This window comes from Mirounga angustirostris, unplaced genomic scaffold (genome assembly GCF_029215605.1).
Source record: "Mirounga angustirostris isolate CCGP_5_RB_7025 unplaced genomic scaffold, mMirAng1.0.hap1 SCAF_4, whole genome shotgun sequence".
NCBI classification, from domain to species: Eukaryota; Metazoa; Chordata; class Mammalia; order Carnivora; family Phocidae; genus Mirounga; species Mirounga angustirostris.
Window position 1 is genome coordinate 141,953,072 of NW_026991712.1, and position 24,443 is coordinate 141,977,514.

General features: G+C 39.0%; 1 long non-coding RNA gene across 1 annotated transcript in view; it reads right to left on the reverse strand.

Moving 5' to 3' along the window:
- LOC123858345 (uncharacterized) overlaps positions 1 to 24,443 on the reverse strand; it is a 230,154-nt gene that overhangs the window by 22,978 nt on the left and 182,733 nt on the right. The window contains exon 2 of the long non-coding RNA XR_010410435.1: positions 3,036 to 3,220. This is a non-coding gene — a long non-coding RNA (uncharacterized LOC123858345). The remainder of the gene's footprint in view (positions 1 to 3,035; positions 3,221 to 24,443) is intronic.

Genomic DNA, 24,443 nt, shown 5'->3' on the forward strand with positions numbered 1-24,443 from the left:
TATAATTTAATTAACATTGGCCAGTGCCTACAAAATAAAACACTGTCTTAAAGCATTTGCTTGAAAAGTCTCCTTGTCCCTGAGCTGTCATTTCTTAGCATGATGGATAATGGATAGAAATAATTACCCTGAACAAGGCTAGACAGCTTAAATGATTAGAGTTTCAAAGAATTAGCAGCCTTAGCTAAACATCTTATTTTTCAATATGCATTATTAAAGGAAAATACCGTAGAGACTGTGATGAATCTGAAAACCTTAAAACTGTGCCATTGTCTATGACAGGTAAGTTTATACCAAGTATATTTGCAGAGGTTAATTTAAATCAGCCTGCCATCCAATTTCTCATAAATTCCTCCACCAAAGTGACTTGAAATAGTTCTGAATGTCAAACATCAACACAGGACACAACTTAAGTGGAAATATTGAGGCTTGGTATGTACGTTCCAGGGCCTTCATTAATCCCTCACAGACATCACTTTGCATCTCTTCTGTAGGTCTAAATATTCAAGGGTTTTCTATTTGTTTCATTTTTTAAAAATGATGCTTAATATCATCTCATAACTAGGATTGCATTTCCCAAAGCAGGACCATTTTCTTGGCTCTCATGGAATTGCCTTCTGTGCTGCCACTTGGAAGGATTTACCACCTTTACTTTATTAGAGCATTTTTATTGCTCAATAAAATTTTTTACTTTTATGTCCAATATTGTAAATGGTGAGAAGATGATGGAAAACTCTGAGACCAATCAAATATCTAAGGAAGTAAGCAAATCAATTTAATAAAAGCTGCATTCTTTTTAGAACTACTTCTTTCTCAGACACAGTGAGCAGAGCTACTAAAGGACATTGGTGCTGATGTTTCTTAATCAATCTCTTCCCAGTGAAAAAGAAGAGATACCATTTCCTGACTATGGTTGAGAATAAGTCCTCTCCTGTCTTCTGTTGACATTCAGTTTCAATCCCATCCCACTGGAGTACATTTAACAAACATTTGAGAGGAATTTGAGAACTGGAGTACATTTAACAAACATTTGAGAGGAATTTGAGAAATAAAAATTGAGGCCATTTTAAAGAAGCTGAATTGCACATGTGTGTGGGGCCTATGATAACCATCTACTTACTACTTGTGTGACTGAGTTCATGTTTTATCTGGAGAAGATAATATTTTTTCACACTGATGATTTGAGACTCTAATGAGATTACATATATGAAAACACTTAGCACAGTGTTTAGCCCATCACAGGCAAAACAGAAAAAAAAAATGTTCACATTTTGTAATGAGGGAAGTGTGATTAGCAAATACAAAGCATACTCATTTGACATATAGAGGAGGCAAAGGCTGTCCCAAAAAGAATTCAAACAGGCAAACATTATTTAGGGACCATTCTTTCTTTTTCTTTTTCTTTCTATATCCTTCCACCTCCTAATGTCAATAATCTCCTCTGATAATCAGCTTATCACCAAGATCAGGGTTTTCCTGACACAACAGTGCCATCTATTTCAAAATTACTTTTTGCCAATTCATCTTCATCCAGTAAAACTCTCCTTCCCTTAGAACAATGATTCTCAAATTTGGCTGCCTGAAGTAACTAACTGGGGATCTTGCAAAACAAAACAAAGCAAAACAAAATAGAACAAAACAACCTGCTGCCAGGATCCAACCCATAGAGATTCTAATGTAATTGAACTAGGGGACAGCCTAACCACTGAGATTTTTGAAAGTTCCCCAGATGATTCTAATGTTCACCTAAGGTTGAGAACAATGTCTTCGAAGCTGAAAGTTAGGAAAGCAATCTGATGGCTGACACTAATGATTTTGACACATGAAACCACATCCAAGCAATTTGGGGAGCTTTTTTAGAAATACAGATCCCAAGGCCTGTCTCAGACCTAATGAATTAGAATTTCTGGGAGTGGGACCCAGAATATACATTTTTAGCATGTCTCTCAGAATCCTTACACAGCCTGCACAACACCAAAGCACAATGAAATCTGATTACACTCTGTGACCTAATGTGAGTCATACCTGTTACTCATCCCTGGTGTTTGGTCAGCTGCTAGCTGCTGAAAGTACTTTATAGGCAATGTTTTGCCAAGGAAGTCAACAAAATGTTATTAAAAATTAACTAACATCTCCAAAATGCTTACCAAACTGCAGGGAGAGTGATGAGAAATTTGCATGCATTATGTTATTTGAATCCACTGTGAGCTGGGTTCATTTCATAGCTGAAGAGATGGTACTTTGGAGGGGTAATTTTTCCATGGTCATGCAAGCAGAAGAGCACTGATCTTTACTATACCACCCACCCACTGAAACAGGAATCTCTTTCTCCAAGGCACTGAGAAAGCACACACAACAGTAATTATTTTCTTATAAATGACTTATCATGTATGCCTCATTACTACAATACACAATAATAATCATGCACATCATTATAGAGGCTTTTAATTATTTAATTTCAACCTTTAAATCTTTCTCGTGTGTATGCAGTCCTCACAGAATTGGAATACCTCTCACTATTTAAAACAATTACAGTGAGTATTGCTTCTGGGTTTGTTTTTGTTTGTGCTTTTTTTTCTTTTCCATGCTCAAACGAGTCTGATCATTTTAAATGTTTATGTGTGACATATGTGTAAATATCATCACGACATATGCATTTTTTTCTCTTAACGTTACCACAATGATACCTCTTCCTTTTGGCCTTGTATCATAAAGTCCTCTACCCTAGTAGAGACTGATGGATTTTCCATGTAGCTTGCAGAGAGCTGCTTTATTGCTACTGGGATAGCATGAAGCCGAATGGGTGGTGATATTTCAAGAGAGATGTGGGAGAAGACAGTTTGCACAGAGTAATGGATTTTGGAAAACTCCACTCTTGCCTCCCTCCCCAGTGTCCTTTTAATGATGAAGTCACTGAATAAGTCAAACATTTTAGGAGCATTTTAAATTTTGTTTGCTAGTGGAGCAGCTGAGCAATATGAAATATAGGGCAAAAATGAAACCACAGACCTAAGGACAAATAAACCACAACTTACCAATGGGCCAGATTTGTCTTCCTTTCTTCCGTCCTAATGAACCAAGGGTTTACGGAATGTGCTCCAATGGAAAAAAGGCTGGATTCTGAGTCACTCAAATCAAGGTTAGCTTCTCAGCTCCACATTTATGAGCTGAGTGCTAGCATGTTTGGACAATTACCTTCTCTGTGCTTCGGTTTCCTCACCTGTAAGTGGAGATAAAATGAGTTATTAAGAAAATAAGGTGAGCGAAGATGCATGTAAAGTCTTAGCATAGTGCTTGACCTACGACTCAATAAATAGAAATCTTATTTATCTCTACCCCTTGTACATAGTTGAGCTGTGGTTCTCTTCAGAATAAAGTTTCTCTTGTGCTCTTCCTCAGAGGCCTCCAAAAGAGTGACAACACAACACTCTCCTTGACACATAGTTTAAGGTATCCCTCTGAAAATTAGGAGAGAATGGCCTCCTCAAGAGGATATTGTTGATTAGTAATGATTAGGGATGTTTCTCAAATATCATCTCCATTGTTTTCTAATTTGGAGCTGGCTGAAAAATTAAGGAATTTCAGAGCATCAAAAAGATCCTGTATTCATTTCCTAATTTCTCTATTATGCTTTCTGATATCCTAATTCTCATGTGTTTGACATGGGGGAACATAAGTAAATAATGGGCCACAACAGGCATTGCTCAGCCCAGAAACTCAGGAGCTGATTCTGAAACCTAAAAATCTGTAAGACTGCACACTATGAGGCTAAGACTTGAGCCTAAATTATTCTCAAGTAGAAATAGGTTGCTGTGTTAGGAAGAACATGAATTTTACTATCAAGCAGACAGCACTCTCTGCACTCTCTGGCCATGTGATCTTAAAGCAATCTTGCTCAGAGTCCCTTTGAGCCTTATTTTGCAATAATAGTTATTCACACAGGTTGTGAGGATTGAATCATATGATGACTATAAAATGTTTAGTATGTAGAAAATAGTGAGCACTTGGAAACCATGAATCCTTTTATTTAAGGTGTTTTTTCCAACCCTTTTATCTGTTACTAAGCCCCACACTTTGACCTGAAAAACAGAATTTAACTCTATCTTGTAAGGCATAATAAGCAGCTACCAGTCAATTTCATCCAGCATGGAGTTCGTTGTAAAAAATTAGCATTCACCAATACGTCCTTCAGTAGGTGAACGGAGAAACTGTGCTACATCCAGACAATGAAATATTATTCAATGCTAAAAAGAAATGAGTTATCAAGCCATGAAAAGACATAGAGGGAACTTAAATGCATATTGTTGAGTAAGAGAAGCCAATCTGAAAAGGATGCATACTGTATGATTTTAACTATATGACATTCAGGAAAAGCAAAACTATAGAGACAGTATGAAGATCAGTGGTTGCCAGGAGTTGAGGGGAGAAAAGGGAGCAGGGGGGTTGAATAGGCAGAGAGAGCACAAATCTTTAAGGGTAGTAAAAAATATTCTGCATGATATCATAATAGCTGTTATGTGGCATTATACATTTGTCCAAATCCATATTATGTACAATACGAAGAGCAAACGCTAGTGTAAACTATAGACTTGGGGTGGTTATGATGTGTCAGTGTAGGTTCATCAATTGTATCAGATATAATGTACTACTCTGGTGGAGGATAATGGGCAAGGCTATGTATGTGAGGACAGGGGTATGTGGAAAATCTCTGCACCTTCCTCTTAACTTTGTTGTGAACCTTAAACCACTCTGCAGTAATAAAGTCTTGATAAAATTTTTAAAAATTAACACTCTGACCTTGGTCCAGTCCCAGCTGTTTGGCCCTTTCTTGATTTGTAAAGTGAAAGAAATGTACCTAATGAATCTAATAGTCACACATCTTATTTTATATGGTTTGTAGCATATGTTACAATTATAATGAATTGCTTACTTATTTAATTAATATCTATCTCTTACATCAGATTCTAAATCTCCATGAGAGACTATCTTGTTCATCCTAGCATCCTCTAGGATCTAATATAGTACCTGGCACCTAGAAAATATTTAATAACTTGTGAAATGAATCAATGAATATGACACAGGGGTGACACAGACATTAATTGTTCTTTCACTCAACTCATTTATACAATGAATATTTTTAAATGATTGATATGTACAAGACCACATGCTTTGTGGTTGGCAAGGCAATATTCTCCTTAGATGATCTCATTCAGTCTTCACAAAACACTGCAGGGAGACTTTGCCAGTTAGGCCCATTTTACAGATAAGAAAAGTAGAACTTAAAGACATTAAGGAATTTCTTACAACTTTACAATTTTACAATTTCACACAAATGTCAGTGAAAAAGTGAGCTAATATATCACTTTTTAAATTCCAACGTATTTTATGTAGTGCTTATTATTGCAGGCAATATTCTAAGCACTTTACATGTATCAAATTCACTTAATTTTTAACCAAAAAAAAAAAATGCTCTGACATGGTTACTGTTATTATCATCAGCTTTCAGATGAAGAAACGTGGGACCAAAAAAGTGGGTGACATTTTCAAGGACACAAAAATAATTAGAGATCAAGCAATTTGTCTCTGAACTCAGACAGTAAACGGTAGAGAAGTAGGGCTTAAACCCAGAGTCCATGCACTTAGCCATTATACTTATACTACATTATACTACAATACTTCTCGAAACCTAAACACAGTTGTAAAGGAAACACCAAATGCCATCGAGGGTCCTTTGGTTGGAGTCAACTGAGTTAGTGAGAGCTAAAAACTGAAGTATAATGGGATTGATGCATGTGCTCTTTATGAAATTATTTGTTTCTCTTTATGAAATTATTTGTTATGTCTAGGTTAACACAATGATGTGCTGCATTTGGTATATGCTCAATAATTTTTGCCTATGTTATTATCAAAGTATACATTGTGAAAGATAATCTAAGTCATAATCAACAAATTCAAATAAAGCATAAATCAAAGTAATTGCTAATTATTCTGCTCGGCCCTCTTTTCTTAGCATAACATCTGATATTCCAGAATAAGAGCTTCAACAAGAGTTGGCTTAAAATTTATCCTCAACAACTTCAATTCAGTCCAGTTTGATCTCAGTACAGTAAACATGTTAATCCCTTCATCTAAAAAGCAACCAAAATTGCTTTGAATTCACTCTGTAATATCATTATTGTTAAAAGGCAAGAGCTCATTTTTATAGCTTTAGGGAGAGCCAGAAATTGGAATAAGAATCTCTAAATTCAAAACTAGTATTTACTTGAGAACAACGTCATCTTCCATCTTACAATGCTGATTTTAGTTTATGAACTCTAAGCAATAAGAACACTCTAAAATATAGGTAATAGGATCTTACAACTTAAGGTCTGTCAAACTGAGGACCTCCATACACCCTTGAAAAATAAACTAGCTATAAAATCATGTAACTTTAACTGTTTTCAATTCTAAGCAGTTGTAAAACAAGATTGTGCCAAGGAAAACTTCAAAAGTAAGGATGAATGCACAAAAAATATTTGGGCTATAATGAGCCTTAGCTTCTCACAGCTACCTTAGTTTCAGCCAAATATATTTAAATAGCATTGGCAATAGTCCATCTGGCTGAGATTCAAAAAGAATGAACTCTTCTCTTTGTTAAGGTAACTTGGAGACCAACTAGACAACCTCTAGGACATGTCAACAAATCCGGAGTTTTTAAAAGAAATTTCCTATACCTATGTTTTTATTTTTTCCAACTAAATTGTAATTTTCCATTGTACAACTCAGGCATACATCATATATTCATTTATTCATTTCACAAATGTTTACTGAGTGCCTACTATGGATAAGACAATATGAAAACTTACATTTACTACTTCAGTGTCTGTTATATAGCAGCTCAATAAAAATGGTTTGAATAATGCAATTTTTAACATGTCATTATACTCATGTCCATCACACTTACAGTGTGTCAACTTTTATTCTTCACTTACTATTCATTTACTAAATCTTTACTGATTGTTCTTGAGCTACTATGCTAAGCACTGGGAACACAATGATAAGTCAAACACATATGGCCTCTGCCTTATGTAGCTTATGGTCAAAGACTCACCAACAATATAGAAAATTTTTTGGAATGTACTATGAACGAGAGATTCTCATCATCTGGAGTGAGAGGAGAACTTCAAATAGTCAGGAATTTTTAAGAAGTGACATTCGACCTGAGATCTAAAAAATGAGTACCAGTTATCTAGGTGTCTTAGATGAGGTTCCCTGAGGGAAGGCTTCAAGACACAGATTCCTCTACTAGAGATTTATCACAGAGATGGGTAAGGGCTGGGAAAGTAGTAAAGAGAAGGGGAGAAAGCCAAGCAATAGTGTGATCTCAGGCACAGCTATGCAGAGAGTAGCTTTAGCCAGAATCTTCATGGGGGATTTTAGATTGTAAGCCTTGCCTCAGAGTTGTCCTGATCTATGACAAGCTTGCTCAAACTCTCACTTAGAGCTATTGGTTAAAGATCCCTGTGGGAGGGGGGCTAAAATTCACAGACACTTTCTGCCAGCAAAGTGTCTACATTAACCAGAGGACAATCCTCCACAAAGTTGCTAAAGGTACTATGTAGAGCACATAAAGAGGGGTGCAAAGAATTGATAGAAATAGCTTCTAGGAGATAGGGGAAAGCACTAGCTTTGTCCTCTACACTAGATAAAGGAAAATAGCTTCTAGGAGATAGGGGAAAGCACTAGCATTGTCCTCTACACTAGATAAAGGAAAAGTGTTCCAATATACGCATAGACCCTATGGTGGACTAGAATCTTGACAAGCTGAGGGACTGAAAGAAATGCGAACTAGTTGGAGCCAGTCAAGACTATAGATAGATTGATGTGGGATGGACTGGAGAGGAAGGTTAAGCAGGTCATAGGTGGAATTAAGGCCATGACTTTCGTCCAGTGGGAGGACACTGAATGGTTTTGATTAGGAGAGCAACACAATTTAATTTGCATTAAAAGGCTTTTTCCAGCTGAAATATGGAGAATAGATTGAAGAGATGCATGTGTGCAAGTAGGTAAACCAAGGTAGAAAGTAATCTAGAAAAGAAATGATGATGTATCAGAGTTGGGTTTGGTAAAGAGCAGGCAGATTGAAGAAATTTTAAGAGGTGACATCACTAGGAATTGTTGATAGATTGAATGGGAGAGAGAAAGCCTGAGAGGTCTCACAATTTCTAACTAGATAGGTGGTGGTTACATTCACATGCCACTGTGAACACAGGAATGTTAAGTCTCAGGGCTCAAAAGCAACAGAGACATGCACATGCAAATGTAGGTGGGGGCCATCACCCACTGACTGCCTTCCTTAATTCTGATAAGAGATAACCTGTTGACTGGGTAATATTTGGGGAACTAGGAGAGGAACCAGTAACCAATTTTCAAATAATGACTGGACAGATCTAGACAAGCATTAAACAGTCAACTTTTTCCAGAGAAGGTACCATCCTATGAATGAGATGGTACCTATTGGGAAGACTGACTTAGTATAGATGAAAGAACCATCAAACAACAACAAACAAGATACAATTAATGTTCATCGTGTGATTTAACTACAAGTCTAAAGTAACTAAAAAAAAGTTTTTAATTGAGTGAGATAATCAATATTCTAGCTTGTGATTGAGCATCAAAGTTGATTCCAATTTTTTGGCATTCTTAATAATGTTTGTTATGGGGTGGTGAGGGAGGGATGGTTTTATTTATCTTATTGTTTTAGCTTGTTTTTATCTCATTTCTTGTGTAATTACAGTTTTTAGTATCACTTTTTTATCCATTTTTAAAAGGGTCCTTATTGACTTTCCCAAATATATCCTGGGGTATTAGTAATTTTTCTCATCAATTTCTATTAATTCTTTATTGTTGACGAACTTTGTGTATATTTAATGTAAATACTTTCCCAAATATAATTTTTATGTCCAGAACCTTTAATTCTAGTCTATGGAAATTCTGTAAGATTTTCTTTGGGGATTTCTTCACTGCATTTTTAGTTTAGGAAGCTTTTCCTTATTTAGAGATCAAAGTGTATGTCTAAATTTTGTTTAAAAAAATACATCAGGGTGTGGGGGTCAGTAATGAGTAGGTATATTAATGAACCAAAATTAGCCAGGTGTGTTGTTCATGTTAAAGTTGAGTATGGGAGTTCATTATGCTATTTTTTAAATTTCTCTACAAAATTTCACTAAAAATTTTATAATAAATATTTTAAAAACTTATTTCTAATTAAAAGACCAAAAAAAATAGTTCTGCATCACTGCTATAGTCTTCTATCAGGACCTCCTGTCCCTTTCTCCTTTCCTATGATCTATTCTCAAAATGACAACCAGGGTGATCTGTTCAAATGTAAGCATTTTAGCTCCTTGTTTGACTTAAAGACCTTCAGTGGCCTACAAGACCCTACATGATCCATACGCCACCATCCTCATTTACTGCTTTGATCTCACTACTCTTCCCCTTTGCTGACTCTCTTTCAGCTACACTTACATCTTTGCTATAATGTGAACAAGCCAAACACACTTCCACCTCGGGATTCTTCCACTTGCTTTTCTTCCTCTTGCCCCAAACTCTTGCATGTGAACCCCATCCCCTCCAGGTCTTATTCAGTGATACTATCCCTGACTTCTCTATGACAAGAGTACCTCCCCAGGACCCTCTATCCTCTTAACCTTCTTTTATCTCATATCATTGGCCATAGTTATATAGTTACTTATTTATTTATTATATCTCTTCCAGATTGTAAACTCTTGGAGTCCTTCTCAGTTTTAATTTTTACCATATTTCCAGTGCCTAGAATAGTGCTGATAAAAAGAAATAGGCACTAAATAAATACCAATTGAATGAATGAATGATATAGTCAGGCATTAAGGAAATGCTTAAGAACTCTAGTCACATCTATGGGATATAAAAGTTATTAAAATTGAGATGACTTGGGGCGCCTTGGTGGTTCAGTCAGTTAAAGGTTCAACTCTTGATTTCGGTTCAGGTCATGATCTTAGGGTCATGAGACTGAGCCCCACATTGGGCTCCACACTCAATGCGGAGTCTGCCTGAGATTCTCTCTCCCCCGACCTTCCCCTTTCTCCTGTGCTCTCTCTCTAAAAAAATTAAATAAAATCTTTAAAAATTTTTTGAAAATTAAATTGAGATGACTTTCTAATAATATAGAAAAATGTTCATGCTCTAATGCTAAGTAGAAGAAAAAGCAGGACACAAAATTTTTACCTTAAAAAATATTGGTGAAAAATATAAGGGGGGAATTAATCTTAACAGGTCTGTCTGAGTAGGAGAATTTTGTGTGATTATTTTGTATATTTTCCAAGTTTTCTTTAAAGCTTTTTATAATAAATAGGGGAATTTTAAGAAAATATAACAGCAAATTATAAATCTAAGTTTTCACTTCTGGGTCAATATCTTCTATGACCAGTTAAAATATTTATACTCTATGATAATACAATATATACCACTATATTCTTTTGGACAACATAAAGATAAGGATACTATAATTTTATATTATGACTGTTAGCTAACGTCACTGGCAAGAAAAAATATACACTGAGTACACTTGGGACTTTAGAGTATAAGCAGGGACAATGTCCATCTTGCTTATTGTAAAATTCATAGTACACAACACAGCAAACAGCACAAAGTATGTGCTAAATAAATAATTATTGCATAAATGAGGAAACAGGACCTGGGACCACCACCCGCAAGTCACTTAGACTAAGAGAATTAATACCATAGCACTAGCCTTGACTTCTTCTTTTACAAGATTTATGACACTGGCAATTATTTGTATATATGTCTTTCCTCCTATTCTAGACTATTAAGGTTTGTGGTAACAGAGGCCGTATCTCCTCTGATGATCACTATACTCTAATTGCCTAGTCCAAGGCCTGCCACATAATAAAGGCCCAATAAATATTTGTGCCATGATTGACAGATGGATATGCCCCAAATTCCCAGGTAGTCAGAATATATTAAAAGTTATAAGAGGTGCAAATCGGTTTAGGGAATTTAGAGAAGCAGAATTTACATCTTGTTTAAAGGAATCTGCAAAATACAAAAAAAAAAAAAAAGGCATTTGAGCTTGACAAAGAATGGATTGGATTTTTACAGGTATGATAGGAAAATGTCATTTCAGTCAAAAAGAACAGAATGATTGGTGATATCAGATGTGCTCCTGTGAGTTTTTGTGACTTGGCGCCCTTTGGAAAGTCCTATTTAAAGAAAAGTTTAATTGTAGGGACCACAGCTGGTACCTTAAGTGCCAGATGCTGGTTTTGTTTTATAGTTAACGGTGGCGACACCGCTTAATTGTATATTTACAAGCAAACACATGTTGTTTCATGAAAACTACTTGATAATTACACAGCGACTACTGGAACCCCTGATAATTACACAGTTACACGTGTTACTGCTACCAAGTTACCTCCTGATAGCTGAGTAATTAACTTGTCAACTCAGCAAATGGGGCTGCAGGGGAGGCGTCTGAAAGGCTTATTCCTTTTCTTACAGATGTCTGTGGGTTCGGCTGGTACCTGTTAACTTGGTACCATCCTAGTCACTTGGCACTTCACCTAGACACTGAAATGCTTTCTGCCTCCTTAAACTCCTAAATCTCTGCACAGTTCTTGTGACTCTGAACACATTTTACCTTGCTGGGAATTTGGGGAGTATGCAACCATCTATGCGTGTGTGCCTCCATCCAGCAGTCCATCCATCCATGATGGAAGAAATACTTATTTAGCCCCTCCTATGTGCTAGCCCTTGTCTGAGAGTCATTACTTGCTGCTTCCTAACACAGTGTGGCATAGTCCAAAGAGCACAAATTGGGTTTCAAATTCTGAAACTGTTACTCTTCATGTCTATTATTTGGGGCCTACTTACTAATCTAGAAAATGGGCTTAATCATGGCAAACAGCGTGGTTGACATGACATGACAATGAGAAAGCTTAGCATAAAATAGCACTCGATAAACTTTAACACCCAACCACTGCCCACCCCACCCCCAAACCCCAATGAGTCTTAACTGATTCATCTCTTCATCAAAATAGAACCCAGAATAACCTAAGATTGTTAGAACTTCTGGGTATGGTTGAAATGCAAATTAATTAATTAATTAATTCTCAGAATTCAGATGTATTCACTAAACCAAAAGGCCTTTTTCTAAAATATATTGAAATTAACAATTTCCCTAAATGGTATCCAAAGTACCTGAAATAGTAGAGACAAGGCATATTCATAAAACATACCTGTTTACTATTTCAATAAAACCAATACTCAAATAAAAAACATGGGTCCTGATCGCACAAAGCATGTCCACTTAGACCGTAGAATTTACAATTCCTCATGCTCCTGGTCATTGGAGATTCTCCCGGCCCTCCCCTCTGCTCCCTGCTTTAGTTAGCATTGTCTGTCACAAAGCTTTGGTTCATAAGGAAGCAGCTCTCTGTCTGGAGAATGGGGCGCCAGACACTGTGCAGGGACACAAATAAAACAGAAGGTGAAAATAACACCCACCTCTGGGATTAAATAATATTGAGGCTGAGACAGATTGAATGGCTTGCCCATGTTAATGAAAGTAGGAGGCGGCAGATCTATAATTCAAACTCCTCATTCTTACTCCACAACCCATCCTCTTTAGAGAACAACACCCTGCCCCAAGTCACTTTGCACAGTGCCTTGAAAAATTTTCTCTTCAATGCTTTTTTATTTGTTTACATTTAGGAAGTGCCTACTATATGCTGATAAAATGTTATGCCCTAGAGAAATAAAATTATGTATAACTAGCAACTATTCAATGTCTGCTAAGTACAGGTACAAATAGTCTGTACACATTAGCTCACTGGATCATCTTAACTACAACATAGAAAAGACACTATTATTATCCTCACTAAATGCATGAAGAAACTGAAGCACAGAAAGCTTATTTCACCTGCCTGAGGTCACTTGCCCCTAAAGTGGTAGAAGTGGGATTTGAACCTAAGCTGACTACCTTCAAAGTCCACGGTATTTGCCACCAGGCTACCTCTGCTGTTTTGTTGAGATAGCTACAAGACCTGGCACAGTAACAAGGGGAAATGTGCTCCAGACCCTGGACACAAAAAGCTCACAGTCTAACAGGGAAGAAAGACACAGAAACAAATACAATTCAATGTGCTGGGTGTTATAACGTGTGCTTGTGATAGAGCCAGGATCCCAAATCCCTGCTCAGTCACTTAAAGCTCCTGAGAAAAGATAACATAAAGGATGCCAACCATATGTGCCCTGGTTCTTCCTTGCCATGGTTTTTGTCTGAATCCCTGCCTACTCTAGAGAGCTGGAATAGATCCCATATGGGGTAAGTGAATCAAAAGTAAATTTCAGGGGAGAACTCTAAGACAGAGCTCTGATCAATCCCAAATAAGTAGGTTTCCCCCCCCTTTTGCATTCTCTCCTGGTATCTACCTGGTCCCATGGGGCCATCTCAGTCTCAGGAACTCCCTAGCAAAGGTCTACCCAGCCTGAATTTTACATTCCAGCCACAGGAGAAGAAAGAGAGTGTTATGTGGCAGGTAGTCATTATGACCCCTTTGTTCCTCCAACAAAAGGTCCTTCATACATCACCAGAACTCTCTTTCTTGTGAAAGAGAAGAGACAGGACTCTATGTCAATGAAACAGAGGGCTGGTGACATACAGTGAAGCCCAAAGAAACAGCTTTGCACATTGCCTTTGAGGAGAAAGAGAGGCTTCACAGAAGAAGGGATGTTTGGGGAATGAGTAAGAAATGCCAAACACATGAGGAAGAAGAAAATCCCTGACAGCAAGAATGTACAGAGGCACAGAATGGGAAATGGTAAGAAATCCAATGCACACCTGGGTACTTGGACAGGTACAAGTAGGCAAGTGATAAAGGACATAGCTGGAGAAGTTGGTGATTGGGACAGATTATGAAGAATTTTGCTTGTCAAGGTGAATAGCTCTAATTTTTCATGGGAGATCTTAAAGCATGGAACTGGCATGATTTATTTTAACATCATCAGGGACAGGAAGACAAGTCAAGAGCCTATTCCAATTTTTCAAAGAACGTGAGGTTGTGAATAAGCCAGAGACTAAACCTGGGGTTATTTATGCATGATAACCTTCAGAGTTTAATGTCAGAGATGGGGACAGAGGGAGAGAAGCCTTGAAGCCTTCAGTAGAAGGAAGAGAAACACATAGAAACACTAACAGTAAAACCTTATAAATCTGTTCTTAAAGAATTATGATAGCAAACTCGCCAAAATTGTGGTCAAGCTTAAGCTTCAGACTCCTGCCTTCCTGATAGGTAGATGGTGCTAGACATGGGTGGAAAGGTAGGAAGAGGGATTTAACTAGATTTCCAGGCAGAACTCTTCTCTCTGGGTCTTAATGACCCCCATTGCAGACTATGGCATCCAGTGTGGGTGGGTAACCCCCTCTGAGAGAATATCCTGTCTATGCCAGAATGCCCCCCATCAAGCAGCTTCTGAATTAACTATTTCTGTTCTAAACACGAGAATCTTAACTTTCAGGTTGGATCTACCCAGCCGAAGTATTCATCGACAAAAATGCCGGAATCTAACCTGTAACTCCAGGCCTGAAACAAAAACATTTTTGACAATGACTGAACCCATTCTCTGAAATTATAATGGTTTAAGAGCTGACGTTTACTAAAGCTTTCTTTGTTCTCAGCCCTGTACTAAGGGGATTTTTTTTTTTAAGATTTTATTTATTTATTTATTTATTTATTTATTTTGAGAGAGAGAATGAGAGACAGAGAGCATGAGAGGGAGGAGGGTCAGAGGGAGAAGCAGACTCCCTGCCGAGCAGGGAGCCTGATGTGGGACTCGATCCCGGGACTCCAGGATCATGACCTGAGCCGAAGGCAGTCGCTTAACCAACTGAGCCACCCAGGCGCCCTGTACTAAGAGGATTTATATATAAATTGCTAATGCAATCCTTGATGTAATATAACTTTGAGTTTAGGTGCCTATTCTTCTCCCAAATTTGCTCCCTATAATTCTCCACAGCATTACCAACTACCATGGGAACAAAAACAGGTCCATTGCTTATTTGGGCCAAAACATAATAGAACTTTTACAGCTGGAATGGGAGGCAGTGAGGTATAATGGGAAATGTCTGGGGCTTTGAAGATAGTAAGAACTGGCTTCGGTTCAGTTCAGTTCAATTCGGTGCAACAGAGAGACATTGAGCCTCTATGCCAAGCATGTTAATAAACGCCTACTTATTGTCAAGCAAGTACTACTATATCTGTTAGTAGGTATACAAACAAGAATGAATATATAACGCTTGCTCTTAAGGATCTTGCACACAAATAGACACTTCCACAATAAAGTGGACAATATTAAGGTAGAGGTAAGGAGAGAGCCATGAGAGCACAGAGGAGAAATAGCACCACAGAGGTGATTCCTGACCTAGATCTTCAGAGATAAGGAAGCTCTTATAGCCAGGAATGGTGAGATCCAATTCCAAGGCCTTGAGAATATTGCCAGTGAAGACACAGAGGAAGGGCATATGGAGGATGAATGAAAAATTATAAATAAGATAAAGTGAAAAGCATGGCACCCAGACTGTGAGCCTGAGCAAATTCCTTTACCTTTCTGAGCCCCAGCATCCTCAGTATCAAATGCTCATACACAATGTCTATGTCACGAGCTGGTTGGAAAGATGAAAGATGAAAACCAATAAAGAACCCAGAACAGTGTTTATATCAAAAACTCAAAGTATGATAATTCATAAAACATGTATTCTATGGGATGTTAGCAGATGTTTTGAGCTCCACGGTCAGTCATGTTTTGGAATATGGGTTTGAACTAGGTACAGACTTTGAGCATATTTCTTTAGAACTACAGTTCTTCATGTGCTAATATTCATTGTGGGTATTTAAGGGTATGAGAGAGTGTAAATGCAGCTTTTCCAAACCTTTTTTTTTCTAACTAGGCATCCTAAATTAGGACTCATGTTCCATAATCACACTGGGAAATATTGGCCAAGACTGACAGAATATCATAATGGATGCCCAGCACAGATTCAAGCCCTCTGGTTCTTACTGTTAGGGAAACTGTGCTTCATTAACTCATTGCTATATAGGAAAGCCAAGATTTTTTTTATCCCGTGACAAATAAAATTCTGTGTCACAAGGACCCACAGTAATTGAGGATTCTATGTATATAAAGTCATTAAAGAATTTCCCTTCAACCCTAGGATAGCTGGCTTATAAGAAGGGCTGGGCTTTAATCCCTGGCCTCGGAAGTATTTGAACCACCATCTGGATTATAATCTATTGCCTTAGAAGTAAGGAAGTAGCTCATGCAGTGGCTCTGAGCTCCAGAGTGATGAGAACAATCACTTGATTCTCCAGGCCTCAGTTGGCAATTCTGAAAAATAGGATATTGATATGCATCATCTGTCAGCACTCTTCTAAGAGTCCACAACAATATCATATTCTAGGTCAACCTGGAGAATACGCAGTCTCAAACCTCTGAATTGGGTGAGGCAGGAAGCCACAGTTTATGGAAGAGAATTTCGTAGTTCCATGAAGATTTCATATTTAGTGATAATTGGGCAGGAATGTAAGGGTTCCCAGGAAGAATGCATGAGCCAAATGGAAAGAATAGTACCTCCATCTAGCCTAAGGCTCCCTGAAAGAAAGTGAGATCTAACAGTTAGCATGTGTTCAACTGAATTAAAGGAGGGCAGTGGGACAGAAAAGACCAGAAAGAAAGTTATTTTCTTAAGTATAATTTGACCAATTCAGGAGACTTCCATATCTCCAACTAGACTTCCTCCAAAGTTCCTGCAGACTTACACATCCAACTTGCTGGTAAACATCTCCACCAACCTATCCAACAAGACACCTCCAACTTAATGTGTTTAAAATAGAACTTGTGTTTTTTCTCCTCTACACATCTCTGAAACAAGGCAGTTCTGAGAGACCTGCAGGTCGAGGGAGGGATCTTCCTGCACCAGACCGGAGTCCTGATAGCATTTTCCTCCCTGAACAGGATAGAACCACCGGGAACTTGTGTCCTTTGTCTTCTGCACTTGCACTTGTACTCTCTTATTTAATCCCTCACAAAAAAACACAAATAATCACATCATTATCCCTATTTTTACAAAGGGTGAAAAGTGAAACTTTGAAGGAGTAAAAAATTCATCAAGGTGACACAGCTAGTAAGTCTGGGAGCTGGAATCTCTACCTACACTTGACTCCAAAGCCCACGTTCCCTTGACGAGGCTGTCTGTCTGAGTGGGCGCAAATGATGGCAGAGCACAAGGCTGGTGAGCCCCTGTCCTGGGGATAGGCTGCTCCTTGTTCTGTGTTGTGCTTTCTGTCACAAGTGAGCATCTCGGAAGTGTTGGTTATCACTAGAAGAAAGTTGTAGAACTGTCAGGCAGGGAAAGAGATGTTAGGGTACAGGTTCGGCAACTGTCTCGCGTGACGTATCAGGAGCTCTCTCCTCCCTTTGCATAGACACTGTAGCTCATGCTACCGTCTCCCTCCCTCCCTCCTCAACTCCTCTCTGCCTCTCTTTGTCTTTCTCACACACACACACCCTTCCGCCTAGTTTCTGCAGACATTGGAAAAAATACACAAGATTTATTTTGAGTTACCGGACAGCTATCTCCAGCTCACATTTTAGGGATAATAGCTCTCTTTTACTGAACACCTATTATGAGCTTCTGCTCCTCATGTCCAACCCAGTTTAATTCTCATGACAGTCCTCTGAAATAGGTATTATAAATGACATTTTGAAGATGAGGAAAACGGAGGCACAGAAAGTTTCAAAATTGTTTACGGTCACACAGCTAGTAAGGGTGGAGGAGTAGAGGAAAGAGCACCCAGATGCAAACCCAGGTCTGTCGGGCTCCAAAGCCCAGGATTTGGCCAAGGCCCTTGGCTGTCTCAGCAGGCGCTCTCCGTGCGGTGCTAGGTAGACAATCCCATCAAGACAGTTTCCTGATGAAGAAAATTAATTTTAAAAATCACTGATCCCTCCATTGCCTTAAACTTAACACTCACGGCCCCTGGAAAAGTATATATCAAAAAGAGTTCTTATCCTTTCTCTCTAGAGCAGAAAAAAAAAAAAAAATCTAATGAATGTTATTTCATCCTGGTTCACCTAAGAGTTAGTTGAGGAAAGAGGAAGCATTTCCGGCTGCCAAAGACAAGGTCCAGAGACCTCCCTCCAGTGCAGCAACAGTGACACCTTGTGGCCAAGTCAGGTCTCCCCAGCCCCTCCCTGGATCCCCTCTCACACTCAGACTCTCAGGAGGGGGCGCTAAGGAGGACAGAATCCTTGAAAAGAACCAACCACTGGGTTGGGATAGCTGCTGGTGGAGTTCCTTTTGTTTTCATCAGAAGACAAATCTTGTGGCAAGTAACCAGATACAAACCTAGTTTGTGGCATGGGAGAACAGGCAATTAGACTTCTTTTTTTCTAATTTCTGTATTTGTTCATTTATCACTTTATGTATCCCTTACTTTGTTCCAAATATACTTATAGGCAACTTAAAAAGATACATTGACACTCAGGTAATTCATTTTATAATTTGGTGGGCAAGATGAAGCAAAGGTAAACAATGGTAGAAACAAAAACACAGATCCAGAAACAAAATATATACAATATGCATAACTAAAAAACGCACCCAAGGGTATGGATGGGACACAGATTTGTCTCTGGGTCTTCTATAGGCCAGTGGAAGGATGGAGGCCTCATTGCTTACAGACTATGAGATAAAAACAAACCACAAGACAAAAAGGAACACAACTGTTCCTCATACTAACAGTTGGGGAAGAAAAACCCTCCTAAAGTCCTCACAGATCTTTAGGTCATGAATAATATCAGGATACAGATAGCATAACTGGCCCAGATGATCTTTCTCTGTGGCTCAGCAACTCAGAAAATGCTAACACTCAACTCATCCTTCCACTTTTGCATTCTTAAAATAGTGCAAGGATTTTGTTTTTGTTTTTGTTTTCATTATTGGTTTTGATTGTATATGTGTGTTTAGAACACTTTGTGCTTCCCCTTTAAGTGATTGTTGCCAATTAGTTGTGTTTGTCTCAAATGCAATAAGATTCCATTTTAAGACGTCGATGCAGGGCTTTTACTGAGGAACACAATAAATTAATCATTAAATCAATTGTATTGATTGGACCTTATAAGACATGAAAAATTGCAGTGTAAGGGATATTTCCTGGAGGGGTAGGAAGGGACCTCAGCATCCTAGGGGAAGATGGGTCAGTATTCTCTGATAGTACCGTCTTATCCCTTCCATAGATGTTAGTTTTGTTTATCAACTCTAAAATAAATATGGAGACCATTTAATTTTAAACATCTACCCTAAATAAGTTTCCATTTATGAAGTACTCACTAAGCACTCCATGCTATACTTAGTGCTCTTATACATCATGTCATGTAATCCTAACAATATATCTGTGAGGAACCCATTCCTATCCCCATTTTTGTAGATGAGAATACCGAGGCTAATGGACATAGAAACTTGCTCAAGGTGACCCACCTAATGAGACATGATCTCAGGGTTTGAACCCTGGGTTCTGAGTAAACGCATGCTCTTAAAAAAAAATAAAAAAAAAAGATTTATTTATTTGAGGGAGGTAGGGGCAGAGGGAGAGGGAAAGAGAGAATCTCCAGCAGACTCCCACTAAGGGAGGAGCCTGACACAGGGCTCCATCCCATGACCCTGAGATCATGACCTGAGCCAAAATAAGTCACATGCTTCACCGGCAAGCCACCCAGGCGCCCCTAGAGCCCATGCTCTTAACAGTAAATTGTACCTTAAATTAGTAAAAGGATAAAGGGGGAGGTCAGAAACTCTACAGCACACTTTTCTGCCTCTTGCTGCACTTTTCATGCTTCCTCATGTTGTGTCAACATAAGTATAGGGAAGTGGAACCAAGATTAGATTTCATTTGGAGGAAAAAGAATACTGGTTACCAAGGCCAAGACAATGAGCAGAGGCCCAGGTGAAGTACTGAGACACCAAGCAGACCCCACTGGGAAGCGTTGGCATGGGAACAGCTGGAGGGGAGCACTGAGGAAGGGAGGGGCACAGGGATGGACGTGCACAGTTGTCCCCATGAGGTGACACAAAGGAGTTTTAGGCAGTACCTACCATGATTTGGGGGATTTACAGCCATAGTTTTCAACCTTAATGTCCACACCACACCCCTAGAACATGCACCTTAAAATCTCTAAGTCTGTTTCCTCACCTATAAAATGGGAGTCATAGCTCCCTGGAAGTGCTGTTGTGAGGTTTAAATATGATAATGTCTGTGAAGCACTAAAGAGACCAGCTGGTGGCTAATGAAAGGGTGCCCCTTTCTCCCCTCAATCTCCCTTAGCAGAGCCTCTACTCGGGAACCTCTGAGCTGGACTTAGCCGCATCCTGTTCTTATCCCTAGCTGTCTCCGATAGTTCTAGTCAATTTATCTCTTTGCATGCTAATTAGCATGCCATCAACCTGCAATCCAGCTTTGCCACTTTTACCCTCGATGCAATCTCCCTTGGCCTCCCACTCACAGACCAGGTACCAAAGGGTAATCTGCCAATAATCCTCACTAGGGTCAGGAGGGGTGGGGGTGCTGAGGACAAAGGTGTCTGCTTTGTTGCCTGACACTGCTCATTTTCCTGAGACAAAGGAGGCTTTTTTTAAAGTTTTATTTTTATATATTCGTGAGAGAGAGAGAGAGAAGCAGTCTCCCCAAGTATCAGGGAACCTGATGTGGGACTCGATCCCAGGACCCTGGGATCATGACCTGAGCTGAAGGCACTTAACCGACTGAGCCACCCAGGCGCCCCAGAAGACTGTCTTGATTGTCAAGGAAGCAAAGCCAAAAAGAAACCCAGGCTGATCTCTCCTGCTACCTTCTCTCCCAGAAGCAGAACCTCTCCCAGGCTCGGTGCCAGGGGTCACTATTCTTCAGGATGATTTACTCAGAAAGTCTATAGGAAAAGCAGAGGAGGCACCCTGGCTTGACAAAATTCTAGCCACAAAAAAAACAAACCACAAACTCAAGTGAACTTTTATTTTGCTGGGCAAATTTGACAGACGCATACCTGCTGTCCAATGAAAACTAAAGGTGGTTATTTATTTATGCCAACACCTCTTGAAGAAGCCAGAACTAAAAGGGGAAAAAGAAAAGTCTGGATTACAGTCGCATTAGCCTGTAAATGGGTGGCTGAGCATTCAGCTAAGATCTGAACTTGAAATTCTGGTACCAGAGACAGTTGAGGATTCCAGGGAGAAACAGAAAATGGCCTAGCTCAGAGTATTCCTATTCACTTCTTGAATCCATTTATTTTATGGTTCTGACTTCATGCCAAAGCCATTTGGAGTTTTCAAGAGTTTAAATAGCAAGGTCCAATTAATAAGGCATAAGACTCTGCAGCTTCCTCACTCCCATGCATTGAGCCGGCCCTTCTCTGTTCTGAATGACTGATGGGAGACATTTGCAGCCCAGTGTCTCCGCATCCAGGCCAAGGATGGGAGCAGTCCGAGTGGTCTCCAGCATGGGTCTGTGTGTTTGGAACCCTCTGAGGAGCACTGTCAAAATGAATTACAGTTCTTCATGGACATGTGTCTATGATTGGAATAGGATGAAAGTTCTGGTCGTTTTATTCCTTTCTGAGACATTCTGGAACATTTTAGCAGTGAATTTGTCTCCTGGTTTTTTTGGACTACAAACTCCCCAATATTATTTTAATAATGAGGCATTCTGCTGAGGAATTAATGAGATAGTATCGCGGTGTTCAAAGTGACAATTAAAGCTATTGTTTTGTTGTTGTTGTTGTTTTTCCCCCAGAGACGCATTCATCTCTTTCAAAATGATTATTAAAAAAAGAAAGCTCATGTTTAAATTTTACCTTTACTTGAACAGAGTCAAACTGGAAAGTATATAGGAAACAACTTGGTTCCAGGAATATTTGATTATATTTAATGGGAGAGTCCATTAAATCTTTCCTCTCTGGGTGCTTTTTTAAAACTGGTTTTGGGTTATAGCAGGTATTCACTATTTAGAAAGATAAAAGGCGCTCTTTTTTTTTCACTGAAGCTTTTAGGGTTATTTTGCGGGGGGAGGGGGGCACAGAGAGGATCTGTAATCTTTTCCCTCCATAATTTGTAGATTACAGAAACTCTTGTGCTTTTAATAAATGGTTCCTCCTTAGACAGCACAACCGAATAAAATAATTGTCCTCTATTATCCTTGAGAGGCAGGGCCAAGTTTTCCCCGCAAAGACATTATCATATCAAACAACTGCTTTAAACGCAATTCGAAACACAGGCTTTGTGGGAAACCTTTGGATTTCTCACCCCTGCCAAAGGAGTTCTAAAAGATGAGCCCCTTTGTTATGGATGGCTCTGGAGTTCCTCTAATAGGTGTACCAGATGAAAGATGACTAAAGGCATCCCAGATGGAAGAGTTGGCTAACAGCAGCACCATAAATACCTAATGGATATACAAGCCTCTTGGCGTGAAATATGGTCTTTGCTCTGATTTACACTTTTAGGGCATATTTAAAAGAATGCCACATTTGCTGGAGGGTGGGGTGGGCATTAATAAAATTTAGATCTGTGGCGGGGGAAAGGTAAAGAGAATCTCTACCCCTTGACGTGTACAACGTTGTTTTTCCTCACTGTAGCCCCTCTTTCTAAGGATGCCTTCACTTTTCCTTTTTGCTGGAGAGGGCAAACTCCATTTTCTATATTGACTCTGAGCAATTTTGCTGGATGAATAAGCTATGGTATTATGGAAATAATGCTGACCTTTGAGCCCAGAGATATGACTCTTTACTTTCAGATACTTGTACTTACTTGCTTGCTTACTTTTGTCACACCATTGGCAACAGCACTGAGTCTGGTACTTAGTAGGCACTTAGTGAATACTTGTTTATCTGAGCCTCATTTTTTTCATCTGCAGAGTGAGAGCTAGTAATATCTATACCATAAGGATCCCAACCATGTTTAACAAGAACCTCTGTGTGCCATATTCTTTGCTCAACACCTTAAGAAACCTATCTGTACAGGATGGAAAGAAGCTCAGGATGGAAGGAAGATGACTAATAACACATCAACATGTGAAGAGATCATAACGTAGTGAAGTCAAGTGAACCTGAGTTCAAATCCCAACTCAGCTACTTGCTAGCTTACTTACTCTGGGAAACTTATTTGGCTTCCAACTGCCAATTTGTAAAATGGAATATTAAAAGTTTCTACCTCATGTTGAAAAGATTGAAAAAGATGATTCTTTAAAACTCTTAAGAAATTGCCTGCATATTATAAGTACTCTATAAATCTCAATCAGCAACTTGGCCGGGCTTAATGAAACCTAGTGCCTAGAATGAACTCTTTACTACCTTTCCCTGATCAAACCACATCTGGGATTCTGGAAAGTTATTTTTATTTGTGGATATCACAACTTAAATATATGTTGGTACATACAAAAAAAAAAAAAGACAAACACAGATTTTTAAAAAGGGTTGAACAACCTAATATTTCAAAGGGAAAAAAAATCCATCATTACATACATATTTGAAGAGGGAGTTAAGTCCTGAGGGATTTTTAAGGGCAAAACTGGCACCATCTGGCAGGGAGGTAGAGACTCCTTCTGTCTAGAAGAGGACTTCCTGATACCTAAGGCTTTCTGAAGAGAAATTTTCTCTTCTGAATAGGCATCAATCTCCTGCCACTAAAGTTAAGAGAGTAGACCTCATCTCTGTCTGATGGGGATCCAAGCATAAGGTAGAAGACTGGACTTCGACCTTAAATGTTCTGTGACTTCACATAATTATTAGCAGGCTGACTCTCCTATTATATACTGAATGGCAGAAATCCAGAGAGATCCTGACTCTCTAGCTACTTAGTGGTAGCGTGTGTTATGGATTCACTCTGCTCATTCCATTCCATTTATAGAAAGGTCACCACTTCACTGTGAGCTTCTCCAAGTGTCCATCCTTGCATGCAAGGCCAAGCCCTTCATGTTTCTTCTTGATTCTGTTCCCACCCATATTCTCTAGATTTACATCTTAAGCTTCTTCCTAACTTTTTGCTTCCTGCCAAAAAGGAGCCAAACCTCACCTAAAAACATGCTCGGAGCTCTCCTGTGTGTCTTCCTATCCAACACTTCATTTTTCATCTTGTAGCTCAACGTGTTCTTGCTACCTCCCATTATTCAACTCCCATTTGATCTTCAATCCACCAGCCTCCCTAACACACAACTGAAACAATTCTGGCAGAAGCTTCTCAGACCTTTCATACTGCCAAATGCAAGACATCTTGCAGACCTTCACATACTACCTGCTCTTTCTCTCATCTTTCCAGGTTTTCTCTGCCCATGGATACTATACATGCCAATGTGCAGTGGGAAGAGGGA